This window comes from Anabrus simplex, chromosome 1, assembly GCF_040414725.1.
Source record: "Anabrus simplex isolate iqAnaSimp1 chromosome 1, ASM4041472v1, whole genome shotgun sequence".
Classification (NCBI taxonomy): domain Eukaryota; kingdom Metazoa; phylum Arthropoda; class Insecta; order Orthoptera; family Tettigoniidae; genus Anabrus; species Anabrus simplex.
Genome location: NC_090265.1, coordinates 812,701,711 through 812,724,141, shown reverse-complemented (window position 1 = coordinate 812,724,141; position 22,431 = coordinate 812,701,711).

Here is a 22,431-nt window from a genome sequence, read left to right as displayed (position 1 = left end):
TAGGCGAGTCGCTTTTAAAGTGTTAATTATTTTCTTTTCCTCTCGTATACGGAGAATTCATTGTTAGGGTTGTATTTATTTTTATCATGTCATATTTTGAATAAATTAATCATCGTAACCCCTCCATTATATGCTTCTTGTCATTTGTAGCAGTGCTAAGCAGTATCCAGTAGACAGTTGAACCCAGAGAATCCTACTTTCAGATTACATAAGGCTCCATCTTAAATATTTTTTTCTTCCTTTCGAACGTACCACTCCCCAAGTGCTCGAGCTGCCGAGGCCAGCACAGAAAGTAGGAAGGGGAGCGGTTCGAAGCTCGTTGGGTAATTCGAGCCCCCCTTCACTCTAGTCTCATCCGTGGGTGTTTACCCTGTTATGTGGAGGCATTCTTATGCGCGCGTCATCCATTCGAGCCCCGGAAGGGCGTGATACATACATACATACATACATACATACATACGTACGTACGTACATACCCACATACAATTGTGGTGCAAACCCCCATACATGCCTAAAATGACTTTTATGTATATACTAGCAAATGTACCCGTGCTTCGCTACGGTATTCTACATTGTACACGGATATGGAAGTAAAATTACTGTACCCACAGTGAATACGATATTTTTGAAAATTGCATGCCTTTTAGCGTTATCCGAGTAACAGCACTGGGATATCGCCATACGTTGTTTCCAATATAAAGTGCGATTTGCGGAGTTGTAGTTATAACGTCAGGCTCATTTGCCTACTTTCATTCACAATCGAGTAGAGAAGTTTCCATTATAATGGCAGGCCTCCTTGCCTACTGCGTGGTAGCAATCGACATGGGGAGTTTTGGCCGCGATGGCAGGCCCCCTTTCCTGCTTTCAGACACATTCCAGTTGAGGAGTTTTTATAAAAATGTCAGGCAGCCCTATACATGTAGGTATCAGTCAAAAGTGAGTTGTGCTGTTATTATTATAATATTACAGGCCCCTTTTCCTAATGCCTGTTATATTTTATATGGGTATTATTTTAAAATAATGGCGGGCACCTTTGCCTACTGCCAGACACATTCTTGTAGAGGAGATTTGAACCAAACTGCATGCTCCCTAGACTTCTGCCATTCAAATCGATGAGGGAATTATTCATTACAATGGTAGCCCTCCTTACTAATGCCAGTTACACAGGAGTTGGAGAAGGACCCCATTCCCTGCCAGTCAAATTCGATGTAGGTGGTATTGATTACAATAGCAGACGCCCTTCTACTGAGAGTCACTATCGATTTGTAAAGTATTAAATATAATGGCGGACATCCCGTTTCTAGATCGCTACAAATCGACTTAAATTAATATATATAGATCGACATACGAAAGTATATGCACGTTTACAATATTGCAGACCTTCATTTACAGATTAACTGCTGCTAAACAGTACGTCATATCGAAAAACGGATTGAACAATACGACGCGCCTTTAGCTGTCTAAATGGATGATCCTGTGACATTTTCTCGTATTTCGTCCATTTATGGGTTGATTGAGTTAGTAACATTGGTTGGGGCGAAATTTGTACAGTTTTCGAACAGTGCACTACTTTTCGGATACATATCTAACAGCTAGAAACATAGAATTTGGCTCACATATGGCCACTGGATGGACCAATATTCAAGACGAATTTGATGATTCTATGCTTATTATGAGTGTTATACGTTAAAACGCATCAAAAATCATACAAACGACAAGTACAGCCAAATACCGTTTAACCACGAAATACATACAAAGAATGGTCTGCACCGTCATTAAATTGCCTCCATATTTCGGTATTTTTCGAGGTAAATATCTTGGAATTTCTCCGTCGGTTACGGGCTAAAAGCTATAACTTTTCCGAATTACAATTTGCAAGCTTGTCGGAGACATTGTTCCGCCATCATGATTTTGAGGAGGTGGTTAAAATTATGACATTCAGGAAACTTTTAAGCCCATGAAACTTATAGGTTGCTCGCCTATGTGGTGCAGTGGTTAATGTGATTAGCTGCCACCCCTGGAGGCCCGGGTTCGATTCCCGGCTATGCCACGACATTTGAAAAGTGCTACGAGGGCTGTAACAGGGTTCACTCAGCATCGGAGGTTAACTGAGTAGAGGTGGGTTCGATTCCCACCTCAGTCATCCTGGAAGTGGTTTTCCGTGGTTTCCCACTTCTCCTCCAGGCAAATGCCGGGATGGTACCTAACTTAAGGCCACGGTCGCTTCCTTCCCTCTTCCTTGTCTATCCCTTCCAAATTTCCCATCCCCCGCAAGAACCCTGTTTAGCATAGCAGGTGATGCCGCCTGGGCGAGGCACTGGTCATTCTCCCCAGTTGTATCCCCCGACCCAGAGTCTGAGCTCCAGGACACTACCCTTGAGGCGGAAAAGGTGGGATCCCTCGCTGAGTGCGAGGGAAAAACCGACCCTGGAGGGTAAACAGATAACAAATAAGAAGAAGAAATATATAGGTTATCGTTTTGGATTAATATGTCCGATTGCGTTCTTATTCTGAGCCCCAAATTTGAAATCCCCAGCGTGTCCTCCTAAGATAATTTTGAGAATTTTCTATATTTCTAGGGACTCTGGTGTCATCAGCTTCTCTGATACCAAGTTTTAAGTTTCTGAGATGCCTGGAAGTGCCTCATTAATTCACGACAATTTTCATTTTTATAACTTAACTAGCAAGTGTACCCGTGCTTTGCTAAAAAAAAATCGGGAGTGTTACTATTCATCTGAGTGGCCCCAAAAACTATGGCTTCGACACTATTTTCGATTATTTTTTAATCTGAATCCCCCTCAACCCCACCCGAAAGGGGGATGAACCTGGACTTGTAAAATATCCGGGGTCTCACCATTCATCTCAGCGACCCCGACAACTATGGATTCAACTTTATTTTCGTTTATTTTTATATATCACTCTCCAATTGCCACCCACCACGAATGGGGCTGAACTTTAAAAAATTCCGGAGTGCCATTATTCATCTCAGCGACTCCGAAAAGTATGGATTCGACACTACTTTCGATGATCTTTATATATCAGCTCCCTCGCCCCCCCCCCCGCCCCTAAGGGTTCCTAGGGTGTCCCACCCCCACGTGGTTTGTGTCCTGATACTAAAATTTCGAAGTGTACAATTCACCTCGGCGAAATCGAAAACTATGTATTCGACACTATTTTCGATTAATTTTATATATCAAGCCCCCCTCGCCCCCGATCCCAAAGGGGGATAAACTTGGACTTGTAAAATAACCGGAGTCTCACTATTCATCTCAGCGACCCCGACAACTATGGATTTGACACTATTTTCGATTATTTTTATATATCATTCTCCCATCTCCCCCACCACGATGGGGGCTGAAATTGGACTTAAAAAATTCCGGAGTGTCACTATTCATCTCAGCCACCCCAAAAATATGGATTCGACACAACATTCGATGATTTGTATATCTCAGCCACTCGCCCCCCACCCCTAATATTTCCTGGGGTTTATTACCGCCACGTGGTTTGTCTCCTGATACTAAAATTCCGGAGTGGCACTATTCATCTCAGCGACCCTGAAGACTACGTATTCGACAGTATTTTCTATTATATCTATATATCAATCCCCCATCCCCCCCCCAAACGAAGAGGGCTGAAATTGAACATTAAAAAATTCCGTAGTGTTGCTATTCATTTCAGGCAGCCCGAAAAGTATTGATTCGACACTACTTTCGATGTCTCACCCCCTCGCCCCCCCCGCCCCTAAGCGTTCCACGGGTGTCCTACCCCCACGCGTTTTTGTCTCCTGATACAAAAAATCCGAAGCGTACCATTCACCTCGGCGACCCCGAAAACTATGTATTCGACACTATTTTCGATTAATATATATCACTCCCCCCTCGCCCCCACCCCAAAGGAGGATAAACTTAGACTTATAAAATATCCGGAGTCTCACTATTCATCTCAGCAACCCCGGCAACTATGGATTCGACACTCTTTTAGATTAGTTTTATATATCACTCTCCCATCGTCCCCTACCACGGAGGGGGCTGAACTTGGACTTTAAAAAATTCCGGAGTATGACTATTCATCTAAGAGACCACGAAAAGTATGGTTTCAACACTACTTTTGATGATTTTTGTATCTGAGCCACTTTGCCCCCTGCCCCTAAGGTTTCTTGGGGTGTATTACCCCCACGTGGTTTGTCTTCTGATACTAAAATCCGGAGTGTCATTATTCATCCCAGCGACCCCGAAAACTGTGGATTCGACACTATTTTCTATTACTTTTATATATTACTCTCCCATCGCCCCCCAGCTCGAAAGGGGCTGAACTTGGACATTTGAAAATTCCGGAGTCTCACTATTCGTTTCAGTGAGGCCGAAAAGTATGTATTCGACACTACTTTCGATTATTTTAATATCTCACCCCCCTCGCCCCCCGCCCCTAAGGTTTCCTGAGCTGTCTAACCCCCACGTGGTTTGTCTCCTGATACTAAAAATCCGGACTGTACAATTCCCATCGGCGACCCCGAAAACTATATATTCGGCACTATTTTCGTTTAATTTTATATATTACTCCCCCCTTGCCCACACCCGAAAGGGGACTGATTTGGACTTTAAAAAATTCCAGAGTGTCACTATTCATCCCAGCGACCCAGAAAAGTATGGATTCGACACTATTTTCGTCAATTTCTGTATCTGACCCCCTCACCTCCCCCTAAGGTTTCCTATGCTGTCTTACCCCCACATGGTTTATCTGCTGATACTAAAAGTCCGAAGTGTACAATTCCCCTCGGCGACCCCGAAAACTAAGTATTCGACACCATTTTCGTTTATTTTTATATATCACTCCCCCCTCACCCCCACCCCAAAGGGGGCTCAACTCGGACTTTAAAAAACCCGGAGTGTCACTATTCATCTCAGCAACCGTGAAAAGTATGGATTCGACACTATTTTCGTTAATTTTTATATCTGACCCCCTTGCCCCCCCCCGCCCCTAAGCTTTCCTTGGCAGTCTTAACCCCACGTGGTTTGTCTCCTGATACTAAAAATCCGGAGTGTACAATTCACCTCGACAACCCCAAAAACTATGTATTCGACACTATTTTCGTTTAATTTTATATATCAGTCCCCCCTCGCCACCCACCCAAATGGGAGCAGAAATGTGACTTTTAAAAATTCGGGAGTGTCACTATTTACCTCAGCGACCCCAAAAACTGTGGATTCGACACTATTTTCGATTATGTTTTACCTGAACCCCCTAACCCCCACCCCTAAGGGGGTTAGTGGTGGCTTACCCCCACAGTGCTCGTCTCCAGATAGCAAATAATATGTGTTCAAAATTTGATTGAAATTGCTCCAGTGGTTTAGGAGGAAATGTGTCATTTACACACATACAGTTATCATCAGTCTCCCCTCGCCCCCCACCAAAATGGGAGCAGAATTTTGACTTTTCAAAAATCGGGAGTGTCACTATTCATCTCAGCGACCCCAAAAACTATGGATTCGACACTATTTTCTATTATGTTTTTACCTGACCCCCCTAACCCCCCACCCCTAGGGGGTAGTGGTGGCTTACCCCCACAGGGCTCGTTTCCAGATAACAAATAATATGTGTTCAAAATTTGATTGAAATTGCTCCAGTGGTTTAGAAGGACATGTGTCATTTACACACATACATTCATCATCAGTCCCCCTTCACCCCCCACCCAAATGGGAGCAGAATTTTGACTTTAAAAAAATCGAGAGTGTCACTATTCACCTCAGCGACCCCAAAAACTCTGGATTCGACACCATTTTCCATTATTTTTTTACCTGACCCCCCTAACCGCCACTCCTAAGGGGGGCTAGAGGTGGCTTATCCCCACGGTGCTCGTCTCCGGATAGCAAATAATAAGTGTTCAAAATTTGATTGAAATTGCTCCAGTGGTTTAGGAGGAGATGTGTCATTTACATACAAACATACAAACATACAAACATTCATTTTTATATATATGGATCTACAGTATATACAGTATAACGGGTAGTTCACCAGCCCCTTATCTTTTCGGAAATAGGCAATCCAAATAACGCGTACAACCTAAAGATCCTTATAATTTAGTTTTATGAACACCAAATAACTTGAAATTTCTCCTTATAGTCGATAAGGCTCTCCACTACCTGTGTGTCACCACTGTAATTTGATCCATGGACCTAGAAAAGGAAAAACTTTTATTAACAATTCCGCACCTTATACTAAGGACCATTCTGCAAACATGTGATTTATTGTGCCTTAAAATAACACAGATATCCGTAATACGATCGAATTAACAGGTTATGCCGCGTGTTTTGTAATGTAAAAATGTTAAACCAACACTGTAAAATATCATTGAAAATTTTGACATGGATATTAATTTTCCAGGTGGAACAGCCATACATAAGTACTAAACCTCTAGCAAGCAGCACGTATATTGACTTCGTGGCCAAATTGGTTAAGGGCTGGAGCGCGAGGTGTGTGAGTACCGGCAGCGTAGTAGTTGAACGACAGAGTTGCTCCATTTTAGCAAGGATACAATAATCTTCTTCTTGTTAATCTGTTTACCCTCCAGCGTTTTTTTTTTTTCGGACTCAGGGAGGGATCCCACCTCTTACCGCCTCAAGGGCAGTGTCCTGGAGCTTCAGACTTTGGGTCGTTGATACAACTTGGGAGAATAATCAGTACCTAGCCCAGGCGGCCTAACCTGCTATGCTGAACAGGGGCCTTGTGGGGGGATGGGAAGATTGGAAGGGATAGACAAGGAAGAAGAAAGGAAGCGGCCGTGGGCTTAACTTATGTACCATCCCGGCATTTGCCTGGCAGAGAAATGGAAAACCACGGAAAACCACTTCCAGAATGGCTGAGATGGGAATCGAACCCACTTCTACTCATTTGACCTTCCGAGGCTGAGTGGACCCCGTTCCAGTCCTCGTACCACTTTTCAAATTTTGTGGCAGATCCGGGAATCGAACTCTGGCCTCCAGGGGTGGCAGCTAATCACACTAATCAAGATTCAAGATTCAAGATACCCGTCTCCCTTAATCTCGAAAATCATAGATTAGGGAGAGGGTATTATTTATTGTAATCGTTTCATAATTTCATAATTTGTGATACATGCCGTATACAAAATTAGAAGGAGTAACTTAAATAACTATTGTGAACTGTGTTAGTAATTGGTACATGCAATGAATGTTCTTATAAGCAGGTGCTTAGAGATTGAACAGAGAAAGAATAATATAAACTGAATGTTGGAGTTCCATTCATATATAGCATTATGGCAGAAAAAAAAAACCATCTATTTATAGTGATATCTTTTCAGATTATCAAAGATAATATTGCCTTTGCAGGCTGTTAACAAAAGAGAGAAAACGGAAATTATTACTCGACATTATATGAAACTAGTAGAACTACTGTAACGAGGTAGTTCCATGCTATCCCTTAAGCCTATGTACCTAATGGCTCTAGACTTCAACGGAGTTATATTGTCTAGGTTACCTTAGGCACAATTCGGTTCCTGGCTGACATATATCACATCCTTTCCTTCCTTCAGTTTCCTGCTCCACCTTCTTTTAATAATGTTAAATAATTTTGCAATTCTATCCGGATGCATCCATTCTCTGTTCAATAACTTTACAATTGTATACAACTGATTTTCGTTCTCAATTTTCTTTACATCCTCATCGTCTATGAATTTTTCTCGTATTTCCTTTGTCATAGGACACTTTATAAGGTGTGCCCATCCCATCTCTTCAGAGCATATTAAACATTTATTTTCATCCCTGTTCCTTCTATATGCTTTATTTTTATGTATCCCCATTAACCACCATATTATACCCCTCATTCTCTTTTTTGTTATAAACTCTACATTTATTCTCATTCTCCCATTTATATTACAAAATTCTTCTAATGACCTCTTACTTCTACATTGTGCATCAATGCCTTGTTTTTCAATATCCTTAATTCTTAGAACTATTTTTTTTTACATATTTTCCACTTCTCTATACATTCTTTTTCCCACTAACATCCCATTCCAATCGTTTCTAAAATATTCTGTACCCCATCCACCCAGTATCCTTGGTTCTGATGTTTCATTTGGTGTTGATGTGCTATCTGTAAAATTTCGCCCCCTTCTCGCAACTTCATTCTCAACCAATACTTTATTATCCTTTTAATAATGTCCACTCGCAGACTTATATCTTTGCACATCATTCTCACTCCACAATTAGCTGTACAGCTGGGTAGACCCATAATTATTTTCCCAAATATACTCGTAACTGTATCAAGTGAATCAACCCTTTCTTCAACTCCCCAAATTTCCACTCCGTACAACACTCTAGATTTAACTACTGCATTAAAAACATTTTTATACACTCTGTAGTCTGTGTTGGGCATCTTCTTCTCCAGTATGCTAATGGCTGACAGTGCACTCATGCCTTTTAGCTTTGATCTTTTTATTTGCTCTGACCATTTTCCATTTCCACTTAAAATCATACCCAAGTATTCTACTTTCTTGACAACTTCTAACCTCGTCTCGCCCATCCACCATTTTTCATTCTTTGATAATTTATGTCCTTTTTTGCACACCAGTACCTTGGTTTTCTGTACATTGATTTTTAAGTTCCATTCTTGACAGTAATTTACCACCACATTTATACTACCTTGCATACTGTTGGGTGTAAAAGTGAGCAGAAGGATGTCGTCAGCAAAAATGAGGCCCGGAATATCCCGGTTCTCAAGACTTGGGTAAACCCCTGCCTCGAAGCCTTTCGATTGAAAGATATCATTTATAAAGAGTAGAAACAGTACTGGTGACAACTTACAACCCTGTTTTAATCCTACATTAGAGAATATTTCTCCAAATACTACGCCCTCCTTAGTTTTTATTGCGCACCTTACTTCTGCATATATATTTTCAACCGCTGTTATCATCTTCTGGGACACCCCTATCCCTCTCATCTTGGCCACGACCGCCCCTCTGCTCACAGAATCAAATGCTTTCTCCAAATCAATAGTAGTAATGTATACTTTTCCTCCTTTCTTTTTTACATACTTATCTATTATTGTTTTCACTACAAAAATATTATCTGTTGTCCTCATCCTTTCTCTAAAACCTGCTTGCAGCCTCTCCAGAATCAATTCCCCCTCTGCCCACTTCATTATCCTTTTTGCTAACACACCTGTATATATTTTACTTAATGTATCTAGCAACGTTATGCCCCTGTAGTTGTTAGGGTTATTTTTATCTCCCTTCTTCTTATAGATTGGGCAGATCACTCCCTCTTGCCAAGATTTTGGGAACTCACCTCCTTCAAATATTTTGTTAAATAGTTTCGCTATACTTTCTAGGATATCCTTATTCTGCGCCAGCTGCTTCCAAAATTCGTTAGTGATACCCGAAATCGCTCCTGATTTGCCTTTCCTGGCTTTCCCTAGTACCTCCCTTATTTCTTCTTTCGGTATTTCCTTGTCTAATGCCGGCACAGTACACCCTAGCCCTACCGATATACCGGTATCGTTTAATCTCGGTCTCCACACATCTTCAGCCTCTAATAGTTTCTTATAGTGCTCCACCCAGATAGCCTGAATTATTACCGTCCGCCGCGGCAGCTTCCGCATTCTACAATTCCCCTTAATTGTACTCCATACTTTTCTACTATCACTCTGTTTTGCATTGCTATTTAATTCGACAACTCTCTGCTCCATTCGGACTTAGTTGCATACAGTAATTCCCTATATTCTCTTCTCAAGTTACAGAATCTCATCCTATGGTTTTCTCCCCCATGCTTTCGAAACTCCTTCAATGCTTTCATCACTTCATACTTTTTATGCCTGCATTCGTCATTGTACCAGCCTTTTCCTATTATATTCTGCCCCTCCTTTATCCTCATCTTCTCCCCTGCCATCTTTACAGAATTTTCAATTACTTTAACTGCTGTACTCACATTAATCACTACACCACAGAGGAGGACGACGATACAATAATAAACAGTAATATTTTTCCTGTTGGTTTTAAGGGATGCGTTCTGATTTGACGTCTTTCCCTTAAGAATGGGTGGGGGAAGGATTGGAAAGGAAATCGGCCTTGGTCTTTTAGTAACGTACGGTCCCTGGTGGTGAAAATGGGAAATCGGCCAGCAGTAGATTCGAATCCACAACCTCCCGAGTCCAACGTACGCAAATAATAATCCACACCTACGAGGTCACATCACATCACAGCACTTATTCATTTCCTCACGATCTATTCCTATGAATAGTACGTTGAGTAGTTGCTAATTTATGGAGAATGTACTGTAGAATTAATATGTATACCACCTGCTCCGTAATGGTAAAACGTTAAATGAACACTGTGAAGCATTAGTGAAAACTATGACACCCATATTAACTTTCGTTGTCGAACGGCCATACTTCAGTAATAATCCTTTAGAGAAAGTCTCGTACGTTATATGTGTGGCTGAGTCGATTAAGGGCCGATGGTACAAGGGGTCTGAACAGGGGTAATACAGTGGTTCAATTCCAACATTATGCATGTTTTTTTTATGTTTGACCGACAGATAGTGCCCCATTTTAACGGACACACAAGGTTTATGCACACTTACCGGGTCGTATCACAGCACGTATTTATTCGCTCATGAAGTATTCCAGTGACGCGTACATTGATATGTTGCTCATTTATGGGGAAACAAGGCAGAACGTAGCCCAGACGCAACGTCACTATCTCGAGTGTTTTCCTGACAGAAGATTATCGACTAGCAATACGTTCCGAAACCTTGAACGAGGATTAGGATGCTTGGAAGGATAACTTCCGTTAGAAATGCTCCTATAACGTCCGGTCCAAATGAAGAGGCTGTTTAGGACGCTGTCCATAATAACCCTCATGTTAGAACTTGGACACTTGCACAACAGACTAACATCAGCCGGTCGTCAATAATGCGTATACTCCATAACAATAATTTCAGCCATACCATCTTCAGTTACACCACCAGCTCCACGGACGTGATTTCGATGCTAGAGTAACATTTTGTCAATGGGCATTACGCAGGGTCACCAATAATGCAGCCCTTTTGTCAAGAGTCCTGTTTTCAGACGAATCACGATTTCACAACAATAACGTCGTGAATCGGCACAATATGCACTATTGGAGCAGGGAGAATCCCCGTTGGGTAAGACAGGGCCAGTTTCAAGTGCAATGGGGAGTAAATGTCTGGTGTGATATCTTGGGTGACTACCTCAGACCACATTTCTTGAACGGGTATCTAACGGGAACACGCTACCTTCATTTTCTTCAAAATGAACTCCCACAGTTGCTGGAGAACGTGTCACTGCGCGAGCGATCACGAATGTGGTTTCAACAGGACGGGGCTCCAACATCAGGAGCGATCTTCATGCTTCATATCCAAATAAATGGATAGGAAAAGGCACAACCGTTCACTGCCCGCCATATCACCCGATCTAACGCCACTTGACTTCTTCCTGCGGGGTCACTTAAAGCCGGTAGTGCATGCACAGGAGCCTGGAGATCCTATTCCCCTCCGGCAACAGATCACCGAGTCATACCATGCTGTTACACTTGACATGTTACAACGTGAAAGAATATCTTTAAAACGTCGTGCTGAAATCAGCACAAACCAAGGTGGTCAACATTTCGAACACTTGTTACACTGAATATGCAGGGTACCCTACGTTCTACAGTCCATCATGTCGTAGTCCAACCCAGCTACGCAACATCGGATAAAAACGGTCCTACACAGGACCAAATAGAAATTCACTTTTTGGAACTATACGACACGTGGCCAGATTTCAGTCACTGTAAACGGCGTTAATCGAAAAGGAAAAGGTGTACCTGCCGGTGAATCGAACCTACTACAAGATAGCTTGGCTGATACGATAGCAGTGATGCGTGATTCAGCCACCTTACCTACCGCGAGCCGTGGTGCATAGCTCACACGTTGTAGTCCTTGTAGACACTTCCTGCTCAAACGTTAGATAGTGTTACTTGCAGCTGTGATTGTTTTACACATTCATTATTGTTTAAATAATAGAAATAACACTCCCGTTAATGATTTCTACCATACTCTTGAGCATTATATAAACGGCATGGTTGTACTAAGACCATAAACGAGCAGGTACTAATATTTTTCGGATGGCTATGATATACCCGTTAGTTGGGTTACCTACCTCCGAAAACGTAAGGGGCTGGTGAACCACTCGGTATATATATTAGCTTTTTTTTCTTTGCTAGCTGATGTACCCGAGCGTCGCTGCGCAATTCTACATTATAAATAGGATTCTAGGTTGAGTTGTGTATACGTTGTGGGTAAGATTGTAATACACTGTACAGCATAAAAAACGACGCACGAGGAAGGAATTTTCCGATGGCGATAAAAATCGGAGGATGTGAGGAACAGACATAGAACAACAAACAGTCAAAAGTGCAGAACAATCGAATGATTTATTGCAGAGTTAGAGCTTTACAAAGTGAGGACGTCAGTAAGGTGTTGGTCCACCCCTGGCCTGAATGCAAGCTGTCTCTCGACGTGGCATAGACTGATAAAGTTCTTGGATGGTTTTCTGCGGAATTTCGAGCCAAATGGTCTCCAACTGTTGGGCTAAATCGGCGACATTCCGGGATGTTTGCAATCGCCTTCTCATGACGTCCTAAATGTGCTCTATGGGAGAGAGATCCGGCGACCGAGCTGGCCAAGGAAGGATCGGGCAAGCTTGAAATTAGTTCATAGCAACACGTACCGTGTGCGGCCGGGTATTATCCTGTGGGAAAGTAAGGCCTGGATGTCGCTGAAGAACGGTAACACAACCGGCCGCAGAATGTCATCTGCATACCGCTGTGCTGTCAGTGTGGCAGGAATGACTACCAGAGGGGTCGGCTATCAAAGGAGATGGCACCCCAGACCATCACCTCCTGTTGTGGGGCTGTGTGGCGTGCGATAGTCAAGGCAGGATCCCCACGCTGGCCTGGACGCCTCCAAACACGTCTGCGGTTGTCGTCAGGGCACCGTTGGAAACGGGACTCGTCACTAAAGACTATACGTCCCCAGTCAGCGCAGTTTCACGTTGCTCGAGTGCGGCACTACTGTAATCTGGCTTGACAGTGAACAGGCGTGAGTGGTAAGCGGCGTAACGGGCGGCGCGAGCTCAAATTCCTCTCGCTCAGGCGTCTGTTGATGGTCATGGTGGACACATGTGTGCGGGTCACACGCTGTATCGTTGATAACGATGTCTCCTGTGCTTTGACAGCTGTTCTGACAATCGCTCTGTCTGCCGTGCTGTTGTGGCCCTCGGTCGACCACTGCCGTCCTGACGCTGATGACTGCCGTTGCTGACCCACGCTTGCCAGCATCGTCTAATCGCCGCATCACTTCGACCCAAATGTCCAGCGACAGCTCAATTCGACCAACCAGCTTATTTCAATCCGATCGCACGACCTCTTTCAAACTCTGACATCTGCTCGTAATGAGCACGAATCCTTCGGCGTGGCATTCCTACAGCCGACGTTAAGATAGCGCAGTCGAATACAACAGCTACTTTGAGCATACGCTTCAGAATCGCGCCTTATATACACCTGAACATGCGGGAGCTCCCGCTATTCATTCATTGGACACGAAATTTTAATCATTTGCATGTTCGATCCGAATGTCTTTGCATACGTATTTTCCTTACAATCGGACAACGCCTTCCCGGTGCGCCGTTATTTTTGTTGTTATAGAGTGTAGATTGCGTAGCTCTTAACGTTACCACAGTAACGTGACCTGGAAGTCGCCACACGTATTTTCTCATGTGAAGACTGAGTTAGGGGATTTTCATTGTAATGGCAGGTCCTCTCGCCTACTGTCAGTCACAATCAAGTTTAACAGTTTACATTGTAATGCCAGACACTCACTCACCGCCTGCCTCTTTACAACCTCAGAAAATCTGTCTCTGTGTTTTTCCAACTGAAATCAACATAGGTCATTACAATGACGTCAGTAGGAATGTCACAATTAAAAGCAATGTTTTCATATGAAATACTCGATCAAATGAAAAACCTCACATTTTCTCACTTTTAACGAATAGTACTACGGTGCCGATCTAACAGTCCAAAGTTCCAGAGCTGGAATGACCAGGCCGCAGACAGCCGTGAACACTTCTCTGCCATTATTCCGTTAATTGTGCACACTGCCCATTCCAATCAACGCCTCACAGTAGGTATCGAATAGCTGGAATATTTTAATGAACCAAAGTGTTACATAGCAATAGTATCAGAAAATATATAACAGAGGAATGGCATGATAAAGAAGAAAGTTATCTAAAATAATAATTTCCCAGCTATTTCGCGCCAAGGCAGACTGTTATACACGGTACACGGTATCCCATTTATCGGACATGAGAGGCAGCAGAAGAGGGAAAGAACATCACAACAAACAATGGTCAATGCAATGTTCTTTTGATCAATTTTATGAGCTTTCTATATTGTAGGCTTTCTTCCGACTCTGTAATATTAGGGCATCTAATATAAAGGCAATACTCCTTTCTTTCATGAATCCTGCTTCTCTTATTCTTCAAGCGATCAATCCTTTACGATTTTTCTCATTTTTATAATCATCGTCATAATTTCCCTTGTCGATATGGACCAATGACCACGCGTTTTTTTACACCTTAAGGCAATCATGACAAACACCATCGCTAGTTAAAACGATTGAAAAATATTGCCTTGAGGGCGTTGATATGGACTAAGCAACAAAAGTCTAAATTCATCTAAATTCATGAATCCCCTTATCATATTCGTCCCCTTGTGGGTGGGGGCGGTAGAGTAACAGCTACGGTATACCCTGCCTACCGTAAGAGGCGACTAAAACAGGCTCCAGCGAGGCTCTGAACTTGGGAGCGTGGGGTGGCAACTACGGGTCCCATAGCTGAGCCCTGGCATTGTTTCCACTTACTTGTGCCAGGTTCCTCACTTTCATCTATCCAATCCGATCTCGGTTGGCCAACTCTTGTTCCTTTCTGACCCCGACAGTATTACGTATGGAGGGCTAGGGAGATTTTCATTTTCACGCCCTTCGTGGTCCTTGTCTCTCTTAGGCCGATACCTTCATTTTCCAAGTGTCGATCTCCTCCCATTGTTTCACTGTGATTAGTGTTAATAGAGGGTAGTTGCCTAGTTGTTCTTCCTTTAAAAAATTAATTACCACCTCCACCACCACCGCCGCTCTTATCATAGTCGGTACGCAAAAACTGAATAACACTATAAATGACCGGAAGTTGTATTCTCTATAACATATGTTATGTAGTACTTTTCGATAGGATCAATAACGTAGGTATTTAAAAATTAAAATTTAGGTGCCTTCCTCTAAACTACTATATCATCCAGTGTCAATAAAATTATGTATAGCCTAGAGTATAGTTCCTTATTCCCCGACTTCACGTAGGTTAGCGATTTTCATTCAATTCTGTTTACCCATTTTTTCGTGGCCCGGCGTTGATATGAACTTAGCAACACAAATTCAAATTCACGAATATCTCTGTTATCATAGCCGGTACGGTAAAAAGTATGACATAAATGGTCGCAAATTTAATTCTCTAAAACTTTCGTTATGTAGTATTTATCGATAGCAACACCGATAATACAAATATTTTAGAATTAAATTTTAGGCCTTCCCCCAAACTAGCATTTCACTAAGTGTGAATAAAATTATATATAGCCTATATTGAAGTGGCATATTCTTTGATTTTACATACCGATTTTCATGAAATTCTCTTCAGCCATTCTCTCGTGATGCGCGTACATACATACAGACAAACAGAAATGACGGAAAATTGAAAAGTGCATCTCCCTCTTACTGTGGACATGATAGACACCGAAATACCGTTTATTAAATTCTTACCAATGTACAGACAAAACCTCTTTTATATACGAGTATGTATATATATTAAATGATTGCAAAGAAACTGGAAATTTATTGAACATATCCCTTGGTTAGTTATTCCAATCCCTGACTGCCCTTCCTATAAACAAATATTTTCCCCAATTTGTCTTCTTGAATTCCAACTTTATCTTCATATTGTGACCTTTCGTACTTTTAAAGACACCACTCAAACTTATTCGTCTACTGGTGTCATTCTACGCCATCTCTTCACTGACTCTCCACTGGTTTAATATTCGTGTAAGATTACTTGTATTAAGCGGGATCTGCCTGACGCTGAAAGGAAATTTTGCGACGTTAACGGGGAAAAATTGCAAATTTCCTTCCTAATCCTTTTCAGTACATGTATATTGCAAATGGAGCTGAGATGGACGAGATACTGATTGCTCCAACAAACCCTCGAACAGTGTAGTGATAGTACAATAATGTCAGTGCAAAATATTAGATGGCTACTGATCTAGAAGTTGAAACAGAGGCGGCGTTAGAAAACATCGAATAGTTCGTCACCCGTCCCCTACAAAAGAAAAGGAACAGAAACTGACGGCGATGAAGACGAGAACGAAGAAGAAGAAGGAGAAGATGGTTCATATAACGTGAAGTCCTACCGACATGCCCTATCAGTCGTAAAAATCATTATCTCGCTAATGTAAAATGTTGCGGAATTGTTCGATATTATTTGCCGATGCCCGTATTTTAATTGAGAACCATACTACCAGAGTAGTTGTGTCCATCGTACAATTCTGGATTACTGGAACAAGTAAGTGGCAGTACTGTATAGTGTTACTAATTGTGTTATTTCTATAAAACATGTAGTGCATAAGTGTATGTACTGTACTACTGTGCACTGTCAGGTGATTATACAAGAACAGAGTTTGTTACATCTGATGAACTAGTGTATATAAGTGTGTGATTAGAGTCATTAGTGTATCTTTTTATTTTCACTTTGATTTACGTCGCACTGACACAGGTATACTCCGCACGGCTCTACTTCTAAATTGACGTTTAGGCCGATTTTGGCTCTGTCTGGTGGTTGTGCACCGAAGCATAGACATCCAACCAATCCCAACCTACCATTTATATCGATTTATATCAGCAGAGCACGATCTCGAAACCTAGTTGCCAAGTCTGATATTTACATTCACCACGTGGTTAACCTATCTCGTTCAACGTGTATGGTATTCGGTACTGTTCGCGATCATTTGCATTTTCCTCCAGTAATTAGTGTTTTATCATATAAGTTTTATCTCTCTAGTATAGTACAATATAGCGTAGTTTACAGTTTAGCATAGCATAAGTACAGTATAGGTTTAATTATTAAATAGCTGTAGTTTTATTTACGTCCGTCTATCAGTGTACTTAGTTCGTCGTGTTTACCATGTCTCAGTGTAGTTCGGGAAAGACAAGTGGCAAGAAATCGAGACGTGTGGGACAAGGCACGCCCTTGAGAAGCCAGGCTCGTGAAATTGTGTCCAACGTGCGCGAGTACTTTGAGAAAGAAAAGGAGAACGGTGCTTCATTGCTTCCTTTAGCACAAGCTGTACAGAGAACTGCCGACGCTACCAAAGTAAGTAAATACACAGTTGTGGCAATTGGAAAGGAGAAATATCACGCTGAGGAACAATCTCCTGGATCCTCTAAGTTTGAAACACCGGGTAAGAAAAGGAATCGGGCCAAACCAGTGACGAACTTGGACAGTTTCGAGAAAGATGCCATTCGTCGTCATATTTATGACTACTACCGCAGAAAAGAACACCCTACTCTTGCGAAGGTACGTGAGTCTCTGAAGGAAAGCGAACTATTTAATGGAAGCAAGACTTCACTGAATGTTGTGGTAAAGGAACTGGGATTCCGTTACAAGAAATTAAGAGGTGGCCGAGTGTTAATGGAGAGAAGTGATATTGTGATGTGGCGCTGCCGTTTTTTGAGGAACGTTATGAAGGAAAATTTTGATTCGATTGTGTGGTTAGATGAAACATGGATTAATGCAAACCATACCGTAGGAAAAGGCTGGACAGATGATTCTGTGGAAGGTACAATGGCAGTGCCCATTGGAAAGGGGGGAAGAATTATTGTGCAACATGCCGGTACCGCAAACGGATTTGTACCTAACTTTATATGTTCTGAGGTCTAAGAAGACTGGCGATTACCACGGGGAGATGAATAGTGTCAATTTTCAGAACTGGTTTGAATACACATTAATGAATAACCTGTCTGAAAATTGTACAATAATAATGGACAATGCCCCCTACCATTCCGTAATTCAAGACAAAGCTCCGACAATGGCAGCAAAGAAGTCGATTCTTGCTGAGTGGTTAAGGAGGCACAACATTCCTATGCGGGACGACATGAAGAAAGGTGAACTGTTGCATCTTGTGAAAGAAAACAAGCCACAATTTCCTGTGTATGTCGCGGACGAAATTGCAAGACGTCATGGACATAAAGTTATTCGACTTCCACCTTATCATTGCCACTTCAATGCAATAGAGAAGATTTGGACTCAGGTTAAGGGTTATGTTGCAACAAAAAATAAGCGTTTTACTGTACCCGAGGTGGAAAACCTGTTAGCCGAAGCTGTGGCGAATGTCAGTGCCGATGACTGGAGGAAAGTTGTGTGCAGTACACAAAGATTAATACGTGAGGCGTGGGAAAATGATGTACTGGAGAACTCCGTCGAAAGTTTAATAATATCTTTGGGAGCTGGTGATAGTTACAATGATTCATTGTTGGAGGGTTCCAGTGACTCTGAGATCAGTGGAGTGTTCCCTTTGTTCGCCATAACCTCCTACCTGTGCCAGCCATTGGTGGTGAGTGATGTGTTATTTCCTCATTCTCTTTTATTCTGAATAACATATTATCTTATTAGTGTCAGATGTTGTTAGTAAGTGTAGATTTTATGAATTTGTTTTCATTCCATATGTATTCGTTTTTCTGAGTACGGTATTACATTTTACTATAAATGGCTGTTTACCGCGGTCGTATTGCATCAGCTGTTCTCGCGGGCGTAGCGCGCTGGCAACAGAGGAAAGGCGATGCTCATTTGTTTTGCGAAACTTCAATTTAGAAGTAAGACCGTGCGGAGTATAGGTCCCATGGCGATGGTAGAATATGAAAGGGATAGTAGTGGGAAGTAAGTGGCCATGGCTTTAATTAAGGCACAGTCCCAGCATTTTCCTCGTGTACAAATGGAAAACAACGGAAAACCATCTTCAGGGCTGCCGACAGTGAGGTTCGAACCCACCATACCCCGAACGCATGCTCACAGCTGCGGGACCCTAACCGTGCGGTTAACTCGCTCGGTATTATTGTATCTACTACCGCACAAAAGCATATAAATATACCGTACTGCTGGATTATCTAATACAGGTATGCACTTATGATTTTATGTAATTTTTCAACCACTTTTATTAACCGGAATCCTGTACACAGCGAAAAAATTTCCTGTGCGTTGAGCTGCGACTGAGGACAGGTTCTACTCTACATTGTGTACATAAATTAATTAATTGTTTGTCCAAACCTTGTCCCGTTTCTCTATAGGGTCGGGTGTGAGGTGAGATGAATCTGTCGTGGCGGGCCTCTATGACTGGAAGCATTTCCTGACGTCAGCCCCATCAGAGGAGTTAGGCCATCTACACACGGAGCTACTCATTAGTAATTGACAAGGTACGTAGAATACAAGGTAGGGATCACGAGAGAGGTGCGCAGTAGCAAAGCAGAGCTGTGACGTCACGCAGGACCCTCGCGTTGAATCTGCTCTGAATGAGGTAGAGGTAGTTCGAATAAGAATCGCTGTACACGCAGAAGCTAGGTGCTAATAATACACGATAGTAACATCTGTGGTCTATAAGAAACCGTGTGTGTTATTTTATGTGATAAAACGTAAAAAGCAGTAATAAATGTACACTTTTCAGTATGCTTTGTCATGCCATTGCAGGTTGCACAAATCATAGCAGGCATGCGAAGGAACGAAACATACACTTTCATGTATTCCCTAAAACCACTGACATAAATAAATGGTGACAGTCATTATCGAAAGCTATCTTTCTCAGCTTCGAGGATTCGGAAGGCTTTAAGACCATCCTCTTCCGACAGCTGTGACGCGAAAGGTGAGATCATTGCTTCTCAGCCTCAATGCTTCCGAGGCGATAAGAAATTCCATCTGTTCTCCGGAAGATTATGAAACATTACGCCCAATTATGTTACATGCTACTGATGAACTCGATCAAAACTCGGATATCGTGTGCCAAGGCCAGCGTTTAGCCCACAACATCCTATTCTTTACTGGAGGATGAGCTAGGGTTCGTTAAAGCCCTTGAAGAGCAAGTAAAACATCTCGAGGACAGTCGCGAAACCAAGGATCGTGTAGCTGTTAGGGTAAAGAAGAAGAACCTCGATATAGAAAGCAATAAAATTACAGAGAGAAAACAGGTCAAACTACAAGGGATGGAAATTAGATTTCAAAAAGAGTTCCTTTTTTTTAGCCAAGTTGCTTTACGTCGCACCGACACAGATAGGTCTTATGGCGACGATGGGACAGGAGAGGGCTAGGAGTGGGAAGGAAGCGTCCGCGACCTTAATTAAGGTACAGCCCCAGCATTTGCTTGGTGTGAAAATGGTAAACCACGGAAAACCATCTTCAGGGCTGCCGACAGTGGGATTCGAACCCACTATCTCCCGAATACTGGATATTGGCCGCACTTAAGCGACTGCAGCTATCGAGCTCGGTAGTTTCAATTTTACCACGGGAAAGAACTGAAAGAGGGTTCTAACATCATCACAAACCTTACGGATATCCTGAAGAAGAAATTCCCCGAAATTTATGAGCTTGCAAGTTGCTTTGTGAGAAGCCGTTCTTTTATTCGAATGGACGCTTTAAACAAAAAATAAGACATTCAAGAGACCGGGTTTCAGTTAATACAATACCGATAAAGAAAGAACAAAAATAAAGAAATTCCACTGATGCTATGGATAAGTGTGTTTGATATTCTTTTTTTAATATCAGCATTTTTCTTTGTTTATAACATACCTGTTTTTTATGAAAGTCAATTTGTAATGTTGTATATGAAACCAGTGCTAACAATGTCAATATACAGGCTCATTAATTTATATGGTCTATCTAATGTTAACGTGGAATTTGTCAGTTCCTGGCACTTGGAGGAGAACATTTATTGTACTGTTTGTTTTGTGGACAGTTTCCTAACGTTTGCTGTTTGTGTTGTATATAGTTTCCCAATATTGCTTGGAACAACGGACATATTTCTTGCAGTCATCAAGCTTTAATGTTCGAGTATGTAACAATTAGAGCCTCTTGTTATTGTTAGCATAGATGTTGAGAACATGAACATATGGAAAGGCCATTCCACTGCGATCACAGTCTTAGCATTGTTACAACCTTTTATACAGATCGAAATACTTCAGAAACGCTGCTGGATTCACACTGTATTTGATCTCCTATAGTTACTCTACTGTAACAGTGAAGTGCAATGCCTTTTATGAGGTGATGTTAAAATATCAATGAAGTTCTCTTATCTCTAACTTGTGGCTAAAACAGAATAGCTTACAGCTGTGTATTAGCCTACCTCATACAGAAGACAAGGCGCTGAGGGTTCATGTTGACGTCATCGGCGGCCAAGAGTGGTGGGGAGACCTGCGCGTGATCCCTACCTCTTACTCTAACTACCTTGAGTAATTGATTGGTAACTGAAGTTTCCGGCTGATAACTTGAGTGTCACTTCCCGTGTAGTTCAATGGGAAGCCAGTATCCAGTAATCGGGAGATAGTGGGTTCGAATCCCACTGTCGGCAGCTCTGAAGATGGTTTTCCGTGGTTTTCCATTTTCACACCAGTTAAATACTGGGGCTGTACCTTAAATAAGGCCACGGCCGCTTCCTTCCCATTCCTAGGCCTTTTCCATCCCATCGTCGCCATAAGACCTATCTGTGTCGGTGCGACGTAAAGCAAACAAGAACAACAATGGAAAGCCACACACGGCTCTACCAGTTAGTAATCTGTTTTTAGTAACTACAGTAGTTTGTAATCAGTTCCAGGTGACTCGCGGAGCCAGTCACCGGCGAGTTTAGTTTCTCAGTTCTCAGTGATCAAGTGCCTCTTTTACGATGGAGAGCGAACAAGTTTTCAACATAAAGTTAGTAGGAGAAATTGAAAAATACCCCGTACTGTACAATTATACGCTGAAGGATTACGCAAGAAAGGACATTACGGAGAAAGCAAGGAATGAAGTTGCAGAACAAGTTGGAATGACAGGTAAGTAGGTTTATTATTTAATCAAAAAGTAATGCCAGTAAAATGGCACCAATGGTTTTATAACAATATTTTACAGTAATAAAGTGGCATACATGTGAAAGGATATACACTTTCGAAATCACTCTTCGGAAAGGAGATTGTACCGATAGTCCATATAATAAAAATATTGAGTAATTTCAACTCTTGATTAATAAATAATAATAGTAATAAAATAATGATAAATGAACTAATGGTACAGGATAGAAAAGACACAGCA